Source organism: Pseudorca crassidens, chromosome 3 (genome assembly GCF_039906515.1).
Source record: "Pseudorca crassidens isolate mPseCra1 chromosome 3, mPseCra1.hap1, whole genome shotgun sequence".
NCBI lineage: Eukaryota > Metazoa > Chordata > Mammalia > Artiodactyla > Delphinidae > Pseudorca > Pseudorca crassidens.
In genome coordinates, this window is record NC_090298.1 from 105079173 (window position 1) to 105092793 (window position 13621).

Below are 13621 nucleotides of genomic sequence, written 5' to 3' on the forward strand. Positions count from 1 at the left end.
TCAATGTCAAGTGGCCCCAGAAAGTTCATGCTTGCTTGGGATTCCTGGCTCAAATCAGCTGTGGTGGGCATGAGGGCACTAATTCACATTCAGAGTCACAGGAACTATTCAATTGTAAAGGAACTGGAATATGTAATTGGACCTGGCCCTTGAAATTTTTGTGGCCCTTTCAAAGCAAAATAGAAAAAAAAGAAAAACCATGTCTGTTTTCTGACCTTTTCCAAGAAGCTGAAAATATAGTGCAAATGAGTCCTTAGTTGTGGGTCATCATGCTTATGAGATTTGTCTCTGATTCCAAGGCTGGAGACTGTTCCTCTGCCTCCCCATTTTTACCTACCCCCAACTTGAGATAGGTCTCAAAGTCTCATTTTGACCATATATTCTTCCAGCCACGTGAGGGAGACAGGGGAGGCTAAATATAACCACATTAAAAACCATCAGCAATGTTGGAAACAGCTTCAAGCTTAACATCAACAGTGAGTATGCAGCAGCAGCTTAAAGACTTGTGTGAACATGCCCAAATGTTTTCTAAGAATATTTTTCAGAAGAGTGTATTTATAGATATAATCTTTAATTGCATTATGAATGATAAATGAGAAGGTTAACAAACTATATTTCAGGACTGTTTTATATATTTATTTGCTGCTATCATTAGCTCTTTCTTTGTGACTGCAGATTATTTCTGCTTACTAGTCTTAGTGGAAAGAGAATTGCTGTACTTTAGTGCTGGGAAAGGATGTTTCAGTTGACAATGAAGGTTGCAGAAGTCTTGTTTAAGAGTTTATTTTGGTATTTGTCTCATTTTAAAGGCTGTGACTAGGACTTCATATCTAATAAGCATGCATGTAACATTTTTATGTTTGCTGAGTGCCTTATAGTCCCCGATTAGTCTCCACAGTACCCCTTGAGGGTGGGTCAGTATTACCGCCTACAGTTCACATTTGAGGAAATTTAAGATACTAAGGGATTATGTGATTTGTACAAGGTCACCCAGCATGCAAGCCTAGCTAATAAAAGATGACTTCAAAGCTCTTTCCAAATAAAAGTGCCTTATAAATGTTAGGTAGTATTAATGGGCATGATCCCATGATGAGTAAAATACAGTCCAGGAGTAAAGTGCTCATACATGCTCTATAAAATTAATTCTTTTTAACCTCAGAGCAACTTTTGAAATAGGAATTCTTGAACCTGGCTGTGTATCAGAGACATCATTATAGCCTTAAGAACATGTGAGCACCTGGGCCCCTACCCAAAGTACAGAATCATAATCTGGGAAGTGGGACCCAGATAATGTGTATCTTGAAAGAGCTCCAGGGAGGGGATTCTGATGCTCAGCCAAGGTTGGGAGCCACTACTGTAGATTAGAATCATAACCTCAGTCAAGCAACAATAAGACATCGTGGAGTCAATTTAGGAGAAAAGGTCTGGTATCTCCCAGGTTCTGCCCACCAGTTAACAACTATTATTAGCAAAAGAACTACCTCCATGAAATAATCAACTGTGGAATACATGTGTGGAATTCCAGGAAGTAATGCAGAGATGAAAGTTTATTTAAGAACTAACATTGTTTGAATGTTATAATTTACTGGGTAAACTTACCGGGTCCACTCTGGGATTATTATTGGGTCCACCCTAATGTTTTTATTCTGAGTACCTCGTATGATAATCAGCATACTAAGAACCTATAGTATCTGCCTTTTCATCCATTTTTCAAACACTTATTTAATACTTGCTATGTGGAGATTGCAGAGTAAAATAATGGTTTTGGTCCACGAGGAGTTTATAATCAAGTGATAGAACCAGACATAGGCCAAAAAAACCAAAACCCTATAATACTAAGCTGCACATATTAAGTGATAATCAAAGTGTATATGAGACATTATTCATAATCGCTAAAAAGTTGAAACAACCCAAATGTCCATCAGTTGATAAATGGATAAATAAAATGTGGTATATCTATACAACAAACTATTATTCAACAATAAAATGGAATGAAGTACTGATACATGCTACAACATGGATAAATTTTGAAAAAATTATGCTAAATGAAAGAAGCCAGTCAGAAAGAACCACATATTATATGATTCCATTTATATAAAATGTCCTGAATAGGCAAATCTATAGAGATAGAAAATAGAAAATAGATTAGTGGTTGCCTAGGGCTGGGGAGTTGGGCTGGGGGAGGAGATGGGGAGGAACCGTTATTGGGTACAGGGTTTCTTTTGGGGGTGATTAAAATGTTTTAAAATTGTGGTGATAGTTGCACAACTCTGTGACTATTCTAAAAGATGATTAAATCATATACTTTAAATGGGTGAGTTGTATGGTATGTGAATCATATCTCAGTATATATATATACATATACACACTTTATATGTGTGTGCTATATGAACTTGGTGAAAAGAGTGATTAATTAGTATGTACTGGAAGAAAGTGGTGGAAAATTTCCTGGAGGAAATGGCATTTGAGCTAAGTCAAAAAGGGTCATTTTTGTAAAGAAGGAAGGCATGCTCAAATATGTAGTCAAAGTGATGATGCTTTCATGCAAGGGCAAGTTATCTGGAGAAGATGAAGTTTAGGATACGTGAAGGGTACAGGAGATGGGGGCTAGGTGCAGAGCTTTTACTGCCATACTAAGTTCTGCAGTTTGGTTTTCATTTTTGTAGAGCCATGATAGGTTTGTGAGTGGTTTGATTAGGGCTGTGATTTGGAAGGATAATTGGAGGTGGTGATGAGGTCGATGGGGGATGGGGTGGGAGGGCAGTGAGCAGGGGAGACCATTTAGGAGACTAGGCTAGTGTAGTGTATAGGCAAGACATGATGGAGCCCTCAACTATGACAGCAGCAGTGAGCACTGGAACAAGGACAGATTTGAGAAAACATTTAAGAAGTAGAATCATAAAATTTTGTGAACTGAGGAGTAGGTGAGAAGGCACAGGATATATACAGCAGGGTATTTTAGACCACAGAAAGGCTGGGTCCTTTTTTGTTAAGTTATTTAGAATCATAATGTAAAAACTATTGTTGAAATAACAGCAAGCAGCCAAATTATAGCTTTTTAACACCTTGTCAACAAGGATTTGATTACAGAGAATCTTAATTTCTTTTTTTTTTACATCTTTATTGGAGTATAATTGCTTTACAATGTGTGTTAGTTTCTGCTGTATAACAAAGTGAATCACCTATACGTATACATACATCCCCATATCCCCTCCCTCTTGCGTCTCCCTCCCACCCTCCCTATCCCACCCCTCTAAGTGGTCACAAAGCACCGAGCTGATCTCCCTGTGCTATGCGGCTGCTTCCCACTAGCTATCTATTTTACATTTGGTTGTGTATATATGTCCATGCCACTCTCTCACTTCGTCCCAGCTTACCCTTCCCCCTCCCCGTGTCCTCAAGTCCATTCTCTACATCTGCATCTTTATTCCTGTCCTGCCCCTAGGTTCATCAGAACCATTTTTTTTTTAGATTCCATATATATGTGTTAGCATACGGTATTTGTTTTTCTCTTTCTGACTTCACTCTGTATGACAGACTCTGTAGGTCCATCCACCTCACTGCAAATAACTCAGTTTCATTTCTTTTTATGGCTGAGTAATAGTCCATTGTATATATGTGCCACATCTTCTTTATCCATTCATCTGTTGATGGACACTTAGGTTGCTTCCATGTCCTGGCTATTGTAAATAGTGCTGCAATGAGCATTGTGGTGCATATCTCTTTTTGAATTATGGTTTTCTCAGGACATATGTCCAGGAGTGGGATTGCTGGATCATATGGTAATTCTATTTTTAGTTATTTAAGGAACCTCCATGCTGTTCTCCATAGTGGCTGTATCAATTTACATTCCCACCAACAGTGCAAGAGGGTTCCCTTTTCAACACACCCTCTCCTGCATTTATTGTTTGTAGATTTTTTGATGAAGGAATGTATATTGTGAATAAAGGGTGGAATGAATAGAAATGCTATCACTCCATTTTGTGAGCTCTTTGGAATCAGACCTCCACTTGTTGGAGGTGAAGCAGTTATTTATGGCCTGTTGGATGACTAAGTATTTACCTCTTGCTCAGATAGCTTCCCTAGAAACACTTCCTTTGGTGTGAGCAACTTGATTTTACTGCCAGGGCAACACCTTCCTTCCAACACCCACGTTGCCTCTTGGCTCGGTCCTCACGGGCAGGTGTTAGTAAGCAGCATTTTGTTTTGCTTCTAATAAGAGCACAGCCTCTGAAAAGCATAGGCTGAATGTACCACACATTGTAACTTTCCCTTACAAGTGTTCTTATAGGGAAGATCTGAAACTGTGGGAGTCTTAAGGATCAGGAAGACGAAGACTGCTTTTTCTCATAATCGTGCAGGGCCACACCTATGTTTTCCATCTGAAGGAGGGGCAGCCAGTTCCTGGGCAAGGTCAAAATAGACCAAGTCTCTCTCATTGCATGGCGTTACACTCACTGGGGATCTGTTATGGCCATCTCTGGGGGCTGTGGAAGGTGTTGCCATGACACTGCCTGCAGCTAGCCGAGTTTGGGAACAGCATTTCCAATAAGTGCCTTACATGAGTTAAACCAAGCCTGGAACACCGTTTAGAACACCACTTGCTAACATGTGGCTCATATCTGTGCCTGTCGGTGAACAATGACTACAACTAGCTGTGTTCAATCGCAATTGTTAGCAGAGCTAATTACAGCAGTATCGGGTGGGAGGAATCCTAGAAGATACCTCTAAGGGACTTCTATCACTGCAATGCTCCAATGAGCATTGTGGTGCATGTCTCTTTTTGAATTATGGTTTTCTCAGGGTGTATGCCCAGTAGTGGGATTGCTGGATCATATGGTAGTTCTATTTTTAGTTTTTTAAGGAACCTCCGTGCTGTTTTCCATAGTGGCTGTATCAATTTACATTCCCACCAACAGTGCAAGAGGGTTCCCTTTTCTCCACACCCTCTCCCGCATTTATTGTTTGTAGATTTTTTGATGAAGGAATGTACATTCAAACTTTGGCTTTGTAGGTAAGCAATGGAAACAGGCCCCTTGGGGAACCTTTAAACAACAGTTCTCTGCAACCCTGAACAGGGATCCATCTTCACTCCACAGTTGGTGAGGGATCATGTTCAAAAGAGAACCACCAAAGGGAAAAGGAGGAAAGGGACGCTTAAAGCCAGTAGGGTAAATTTTCTGGATTAAATGAGAGCAGAACTGGGTATTCTTCCTTGGGATGCCTTTTACTCACTGCATGACCTGATGGAGGCCACTTCCCCTTTCTGGGCCTCACTGTTCTCATCTCAAAAATAAGGATAACAATTGTGGCCCTATTTATATCCCAGGATTTCTGAAAGGAAAAAGTAAAAAATATATATATAAAAAAATAAAAGTTGGGGAACATAGAAAACGCGATATAACTCTAGGTAGTGTAACTATTATTTCCTATTGCTTGTTCCACATTTTACTTATAAATGATGAAAAGGAACAAGGAAAAAAAGTCTGGGCTGTTGTAGAATCTCAGACTACATTTTCTGATGCCTCTGAGTGATTCTGCGGTTTGCTCGTTTTAAGTCTTCAGATTTGCCTCCCTCTCCCCCAGTGCACCGATTCTGGTGTAAACTCGTCTCCAGTTTGAGGGGTGGAGAAGACCTCAGGAATCTAAAGAGGCAGTCATCTGGTCTTGAATCTTAATGTCACCTGCTGAAGCCCAAGTCCCAAAGGCTTCCTCTCTTCCCTCACTGAGACACCCGATTTGGGAGGACATCAGCTATGACTGAGTCACACAGTCAAACTGGGGCTTCAGGGGATACCTCCAGGATAGAACCAAAAAGAATTTGTAATGTGCTCTGAATGTGTCTCAGTCTGGGTCTCTAACTACAGTCTTGTTCTTGCTGAAAATCACAGCACACTTCTAACCAAGCAAGGCAGGTCTACTTATCTGATGCTGCTGTCAGTGATAGAGTAGGATCATATTATGGATTTGGCAGGGAGGAAGAAGATTTATTTCCAAGATTTGAAGATTTATCTTTTCCACATATGCAAAACCAGTCGGAGCATTAAAAAATATCAGTGAAAAGTGATCATGTTTTGTGAGCAGGAGGAACCATTCTTGACTTCAGAATAATACAGAAGACTTTTAAGGATCCCAAATTCATGGTTTAAAAAAAATGATTTGACGATAGGATACCAGCAGGATTATCAGACTCTTAACTGCCCCCTTATGGTGAGGTGCTGTCTCCATTTAAATGAACGCCTTACATTGAATGCTTAAATTTCCCCCTTTCTTTTTTTCTCCTCCCCGTCATTTAGCTTTTTTCTATGTTCAGCACAACTAAAAAGTCTAAGTAGGGAATTGTACATAATTGTAGGCTCTGCACCATTAGCAAAGTCATGCTTCTTTCTAAGTATTTGTAATCATCTATTCCACTCTTCCTTCCTCCTCCTGGAAAATTTACTTGGAGTGATTGTAGTGTCCTTTATTTCTCTTGAAGGCATCCTTTTGACCTCACTTTGTGTACAGGCTATAAAAAATATCAAGAAATGAAATATTGTATTTTCCATGTAGTCACAATATACACAAATAGAAAACACCACTTTAAATGAATAGAGTACAAGTGGGGGCTAATCTCTAAATTGCGTTTTATCTTTTGAAGTTATTTGGTAAGGTAAAGAGATTTAAAAAAATACTTTGTAACTCAAAGGTCATGATCACCCTGGATGTACAGTCTGCACCTGCCAGCTAGGAGGTTGTTTTGTGCTATTAGGTGAGAACTCAATGGCATCCTTTGCCCTCTCAACCTTTATTACTGGCTTAGAGAAATATGACATTGCTAAAAAACTCTAACTTGAAAATGCTTCACAGAGCAGGATCCTTGCCACATTCAGGAATCTTGCTAGTTTGCAAGACGGGAGCTGTCACGCAGAACAAAACGCTGATACTAGAAGTCAGCAATCACAATGGGAGTAAATACCACAAACTGTGGTTTCCTAATGTCTTAATCTCCCTCAACCTTAAAAGAGTGTTGCTGGCCTTACTTTGAAGATAACTTTACAAAGAAAATGTAGGGACAGGTGGAGTTAATTCCTGAATCTTAGCTCCTCTGGCAGTTCTTCCCCAATTTCTAATGCCTCTTTATTACCCAGATTATAAATAGATGCCCATTTTTCTTGTCTTGACATTAAGTTCCTGACAAAGAACATACAATAACACCTTCCTTACCTGGTCAAGGAATAAGTTGTCCCGAGTAAGGGAGTTTACCAACTGATAGTTAACCTAGTCCCATGATGCAATCGTATGCTTTAACCCAGTTTTGAGAAAAGTGTTTTTTAATGATTTGTTTCTCTCTCTCTCCTGCTTTGGTGGGCAGAGCATGGACTGACCTTGTTGGGAGGACGTGGGATCACTGCTGGGGTTTTGTACAATGCAATGCTGCAGTAAGGCCATCAGTGTTTCTCAGGGGAGTTGAGTCACACTGGTACATTGTGAGTAGCACAATGAGACCTTAGGCTGAACTTGCCTTTAACTTGTATCCTTTCTACTTCTTCATGTTTCTGAATCATTAAGAAAAGTTCTTCTTAATATGCTGTGTACCCTGTTTCTGAGGGTAGAAAACTTTCCATCAAGAATTGTTCAAATATAACATTTTGGCATGAGGAAGGGATGCCTATGGCTGGATTCTTCTTATTATGTGTAATCTATAGGTTGGCACTGCTCCTATGAGTTGTTCTACATCTTTTGTATGATTTTAATATTTCGCCCTTTTTCCAAAGCTCTATGCTCTAGGCTTTAGAATTCAGAAGTACTGTGGCTTTGGTGGTCATTCTTTTTGAACCTGAAAGGGGAGGTAAAATGTGAAACATCAGTGCCTAAATTAAAGACTGGCCAGATGAGGCCATTCTCTGTTGGCTCTACCTCAGTGGTTTGACATGGGTTTCTGTGTTGGTAGAGAGATATAAGATCTGTGCCAGATGCAGGACTTTGGCTCACAGTATCAAAGTATTCTGGTCTCTGTGGTGAGCAAGAGTCTTGGGTCTGGTGCATGTCTGCAGACTAGAATGGATTGCCGTGGTTTACTCTCCACTGTAAGGGTTGCTCTGGAAGCCCCTGAACTCTGCTGCCCAGTTGCTTAGCTCTTCTAAGATAGATTGAAGGTTATGGTACTTGCCCATCGTTGCTTACCATTTTGGGGATTTGAGCTCATCAATTAATCAGGTCTTCAGCTCTTCTCTGATGCTTTTTCTTAGAGGGTCAATTGAGGTATGTTTGAAAACTTCCTGGAAGATACGTACTCTGCCATCTCTTCTGAACCTCTCACTCATCATCCACATGCAATTTTCTTTGTCTACGTCTTCTTCCCTCTCCCCACCAAAATTGTTCTCAATAAGGTCAAGTTACCTGTTGTATTAGTTTCCTATTGCTGCTGAAACAAATTACCACACACTTGGTGGCTTAAAACTACACAAGTTTATTCTGCGACAGTTCTGTTGGCCAGAAATCTGAGAGCAGTTTCACTGGGCTAAAGTCAAGATGTTGGCAGGGTTTACCCCTTCTGAAGTCTCTAGGGAAGAATCTGTTTCTTTGCCTTTTCTAGCTTCTGTAGGCCACTTGCATTCCTTGGCTCAGGGCCCCTTTCATGCATCACTCCAACCTCTTGCTTCCATTGGCACATTTCCTGTTTCCTCTCTGTAGTCAAATCCCTCTCTTTCTCCCTTTTATAAGCACACTTGTGGTTCATTTAGAACTCATCTGGATAATCCACAATAATTTCCTTATCTCAAGATTCTTAACTTAATTGCATCTGCAAAGTCCCTTTTCCATATTACATTAACAGGTTCCAGGGATTAGGTACTGGATATTTGGGGGGGGGGCATTATTCAACCTACCACAGCATTGATTTCCTAATTTTCAAATCCAGTATCTTCTTTTCAGTCCCCATCCTAGCTGGATTGACATTTGATACTGTCAGTTACTCTGGGAAAAGCTCCTCCTCTGACCTCAAGATATAGGTTATTTTATTTTGTTATTCTTGTTGCGATATTTTTATTGTCTGTCTCTCCCTCTAGAATGCAAGCCCCTGAGTAGAGTCCTAGGTTATCTTGTTTCTAAGCTCTATCCGCAGAGCTTAGAATAGTCCCTACTACTATCAAATAATGAAAGAAATTGGATAATACAAATTGAATGAACTTTCCCACTTCTAGGTCTATCACCTTTCATTATTATTTTCCTTCAGTGGCCCTTCCTCTTCCCATGCAGTCAAGATTGGTATTCCCTTCAGGACTTGGTCCTAGTCTGCTTTTCTTCTCATCTGCCAGGTAAATGCTGCTCCTACCATATTCTGGGGTCTCTCAAATCTGTACCTCAAGCCCAGACCTCTGATTTGAACTTCCAGCTTTAATCTTTACCTGGATGTCTCACAAGCACAGCCCACCTTTCCCATCTAGATCCAAATACAACCAAAAACTAACCTCACCTTCCTCTTATACTCCCAGGGAATGGGAAGTGCCAAGATTTACTCAATAGCCATAGCAAGAAGACTGGGAGCCATCCCAGACTTCATGCTTTCTCTCTACTCACTCTTCCCCTACCCCCTCCAGTCAGTCATGAAGTTTTGTCAACCTGACTCCTAAATATCTCTTTCTGTATAACTCCCATCGCCCTGGTTCAAATCCTTATCACTCCCATGAGTAGGAGTGATGAATTTACCAAACTCTTGACTTCTCTTGAATATGGTAGAATGACATGCTGTTAAACTTTTGGGATGTGTACCAGAGCTGCTGATCATTGCTAGCCATGCTCTCAGGCTCTGCTGAGTGGGCAGTGACTATGATTTGCATACCACATGAGCTTGGTCGCCATAGCTGATTGGGCCAGGGATGGGTGCCTGATCCAAGGGTGGCTCTTTCTATGGGCTTGATCAGCCAACATATGATTTGGGTGGCTGGTTGTAAAATATAAGTTGAGTAAAATTCCTCTTTTGGAGTTTCAGAATAGAGAAGTTGAGAGACTAGGATCACTGTATTGCTGAACAGAAGGGTCAGCAGGAATGGCGGGCATGAGCAAGCTGCGGTTATAAGAAAGCAGATACTGTGAGTAAGGAGGGGAGACGGTGAGCAAGATGAGAACAGGAAAAGAAAGAAGCTGAGGCACTGTGAGTAGGGTGCTGCCTCAGTTTCTGTGGTTCTTTTTTTAAAAAAATTTACCATTTATATTTAATAGAATTTTAAAAATTCATATTAATCCAATGCTTTATTTTTCAAGTTTTATTGAGATATAGTTGACATATAGGACTGAATGTTAAAGGTGTACAGCATAATGATTTGACTTACATACATCATGAAATGATTACCACAGTAAGTTTTGTTGAACATCTATCTTCTCATATAGATACAAAATAAAAGGAAAAAAAAAATTTTTCCTTGTGATGAGAACTCTTAGGATTTACTGCCTTAACAACTTTCATACGTAACATACAGCAGTGTTCATTATATTTATTGCGTTGTACATTGCATCCCTTCTGTGGCTCTCTAAGAGTATTTCCTGAGGCCTGGCCCTACTGTGATTCCTATTGTCAGGTTTCTATGAGTCTCTGCATTATTATAAGCAAACAAACAAAATAACCCTCATCTGAGTGAACCCTTGCTTCCTTCAATAAATTGGCCAAAGAGTTATGTGTTCCGGTAAGCCCTTATGATGTTATGATGAGACATCTGGAAGAAAGCAGCACTGTAATCAAGAGCAGCAATATGCAGTCCCAAACTCAATGTTAATACCACTTCTTTTTAAAGCATTAGCTTAGGAAAAAAAGAGGTTATATCACTATTTCCTTTGAGACTGGGAGAATATTATGAGCTTCTTGTGTCAAAATCAGTCTTTATTTAAAAACAAATCAATCCCTAAACATAATTTTAGAAAGGAAAAGTAATTGCTGCTACAAATATCATAGGAAAATGACTATAAGTGACATAACATTGTCTGATGCTTATCAACAGTGGGATAATCACACCATCTTTTTAGATGACATGTTTCTAGATAGCTGCCTTTCCGTTTGCCAGCTGTTGGGACCAGATGGATTACTGAAAGTCTCCAGGATTCTTAGTCACATGACCACATTCCTCTCTCAAATAAGAATAATTAAATTCATTGAAGATCTTTAGGTAAAAAACATTGGGCACATGTAATCAATGCTCTGAATATGGAATACAATTAGGAAGCATTTTTATTTATGTCTCCCACTATCCCTATAAAATGTATTCACTGGGGAGTTTCTCACTCTGTCTAGGATAAAATAAAAACTAGGTAGTGTTAGGACAGTTTCGAGCATTCTTAGGCAACAGAAAGTCCTTGGTCACTCTAAATACTGTTTAGTGCATCTATTCCCGTGTTATACAATGTGGAACTTGGTTGAAAATTAAGTCTTACCCTTATCCCAGTGAGAAGCCACTTGCAGGTGGGCAGCTGTGGAAGGGGAAGGTCTTTCTCTTCTTGCTCCTGGCAGGAGGAAGATCCTTCTGGGGCTGGGGTGGGGCAAGGTGGGAGAAGCAGGGAGGGGCAGGAGTGTGGTCCCTTGAGTGATGAAGTTGTAAGATGGCCTCCAGCTTTCTGGGTCTGAGAAATATTTAAAGCAGACCACATTTCACAGAGACTTTTGCAGGTTCTTTGGAGATTGCACTCATAGCTGGTGTTGTCTCACTTGCCATTTCCTTGATTCAGGCAAATGCGCTCTCCATTTGAGCAGCCGCCTACTTCCTCAACCCCGAGGAGCCAGTCTTGCTCTGCTTCACCTCTTCCGAGGCCTGCCCGCACCCAAGGCTCTCCCCAGCCAGTCCTCTCTCCCGTTTGGCACACATCAATCCATGAAGATACACACACACTCCCTTTCTTCCCTTCTTCCTTGGACAAACTCAGGGCAGCAGACTCCCTCCTTCGCTCTGCACCAGAAGTGCTTGCAAGCTCTTCTTTCACATGATTTTCCAGAAGGGAGCTAAACCACCAGGTTCTTCCTACCCAGAGACATACATTAGGCTTTCTGATGAGTTCCACTCATGTCCCTTTTTCTTGACATTACATGACCTCAAGCTTTTACTTTGGTGGGAGGTGAGAGCACATTTTTCTCTTAAAAAATCCTCCAAATATCCAGCAGTCCTTATGTGATCTAGTATTTCCTTTGGAACGTAGCACCTTGTGTGTCTTGGTGCCTCAGCCAACACTTTAGTTTTAACACCCTGTTAAGTTTGTGGAGGATTTTTGTTTGCTTGTTTGAAATTCTAATGTCAGAAATGTGTTGTTTGGATGAAGTCTGTGTACATCCTACACACCTATGACCACATGGCTATACTCAAGCAAGAATTGCTCCAAAAAACAAACCTACAGCGTCTCTGGCCAGCCCTGATTTCTGAAGGGAACCAATGGATTCTCTCCTCCTTAGCTCAGCAGACCCTGAAACTCTCTGATCAACAATCCTAGGACACAGCCCACGTAGCTTTCAAGCTGTCTGGAGCAGGAAGAAAGGAACACACAGTGCCAAGATACATAAGAGGGCGATCTTGTCTATGGCCCTCTCACTCCTGATTGTATTGAAGATGTGAATGTCCTGAAGGGCTACTGGGGGACTTCTGAGCTTAGCAGGCTTGAGGACTAGAAAGACTGAGAAAGGCTAGAATAGAGAGGCCAGATACCTCTGAGGAATCAGGAGACAGAAGGGCTGACTCTGGATGAGGGCAGAAAATAAGGGAGGATACTGCTGCAGGGAAAAAAACCACCTTACCTGAGGTCCTTCACAACGTGAACCCCTATCTTTCTTATCAGTCTCATGTTCTTCACTCCCCTCACCTTCACTCCAGCTACACAAAGCCACCCGACATTTTCTAAATATGCCATTCCCTTCCACACTCTTTTATTTTTCACCTAATTTAAGTCTAATTTTCTATGATGCCTTCCTGCCACTTTCCTCATCTGGCTGCTGTACCATTTTTTACATGTCTCAGCTCCAGCTCTCACAGCACTATGTTGTAGTGCTTTATTAACTTTCCTCTCTCCGCTGCCCAAGACAGTGAGTGTCTCTAAGACAAAGACTGTGCCTTATTCATTTTTATACTCTCACCACCTTCAGTGTTGTAGGGACTTCTATTAGTTTTCTATGCTGTGTAAAAAATTACCATAAACTTAGCAGCTTGAAATAACACACATTTATTATCTCATGGAGTCTGCAGATCAGATGTCTAGGCGTGGTGTGGCTGGATTCTCTGATCAAATTCCCACTGTGCTGAACCCAAGATGTAAGCCAGGGCTGTGATTCTCACCTGGGTTTCATGGTTCTCTTCTAGGATCACTAATTGTTGACAGGATTCATCTCCTTGAAGCTGTAGGACTGAGGTCTCCATTTTCCTGCTGGCTGTTGGCCAGGAACTACTCTCAGCTCCTAGAGGTTGCCCACAGTTTCTTGGCTTGTTGGCAGTTCACAACATGGAAGGAAGCATGTTTGCCTCCTTCCAGGCTAGCTGGAGCACATCTCTTTGATTTCATCTTCTGCAACCAGCGAGAGAGAACACTCTGCTTTTAAAGGGCTCACCTAATTAGACCAGGCCCACCCAGATAATCTTCCTTTTGCCCCATACTGTAACATAATCACAGCAGG

General features: G+C 41.0%; 1 protein-coding gene across 1 annotated transcript in view; it reads left to right on the forward strand.

The window, feature by feature from the left end:
- MEGF10 (multiple EGF like domains 10) overlaps nucleotides 1-13621 on the forward strand; it is a 368384-nt gene that overhangs the window by 8126 nt on the left and 346637 nt on the right. Inside the window, exon 3 of the mRNA XM_067731618.1 lies at nucleotides 390-476. The gene's annotated coding sequence lies outside the window, so the exon portion shown is untranslated. The remainder of the gene's footprint in view (nucleotides 1-389; nucleotides 477-13621) is intronic.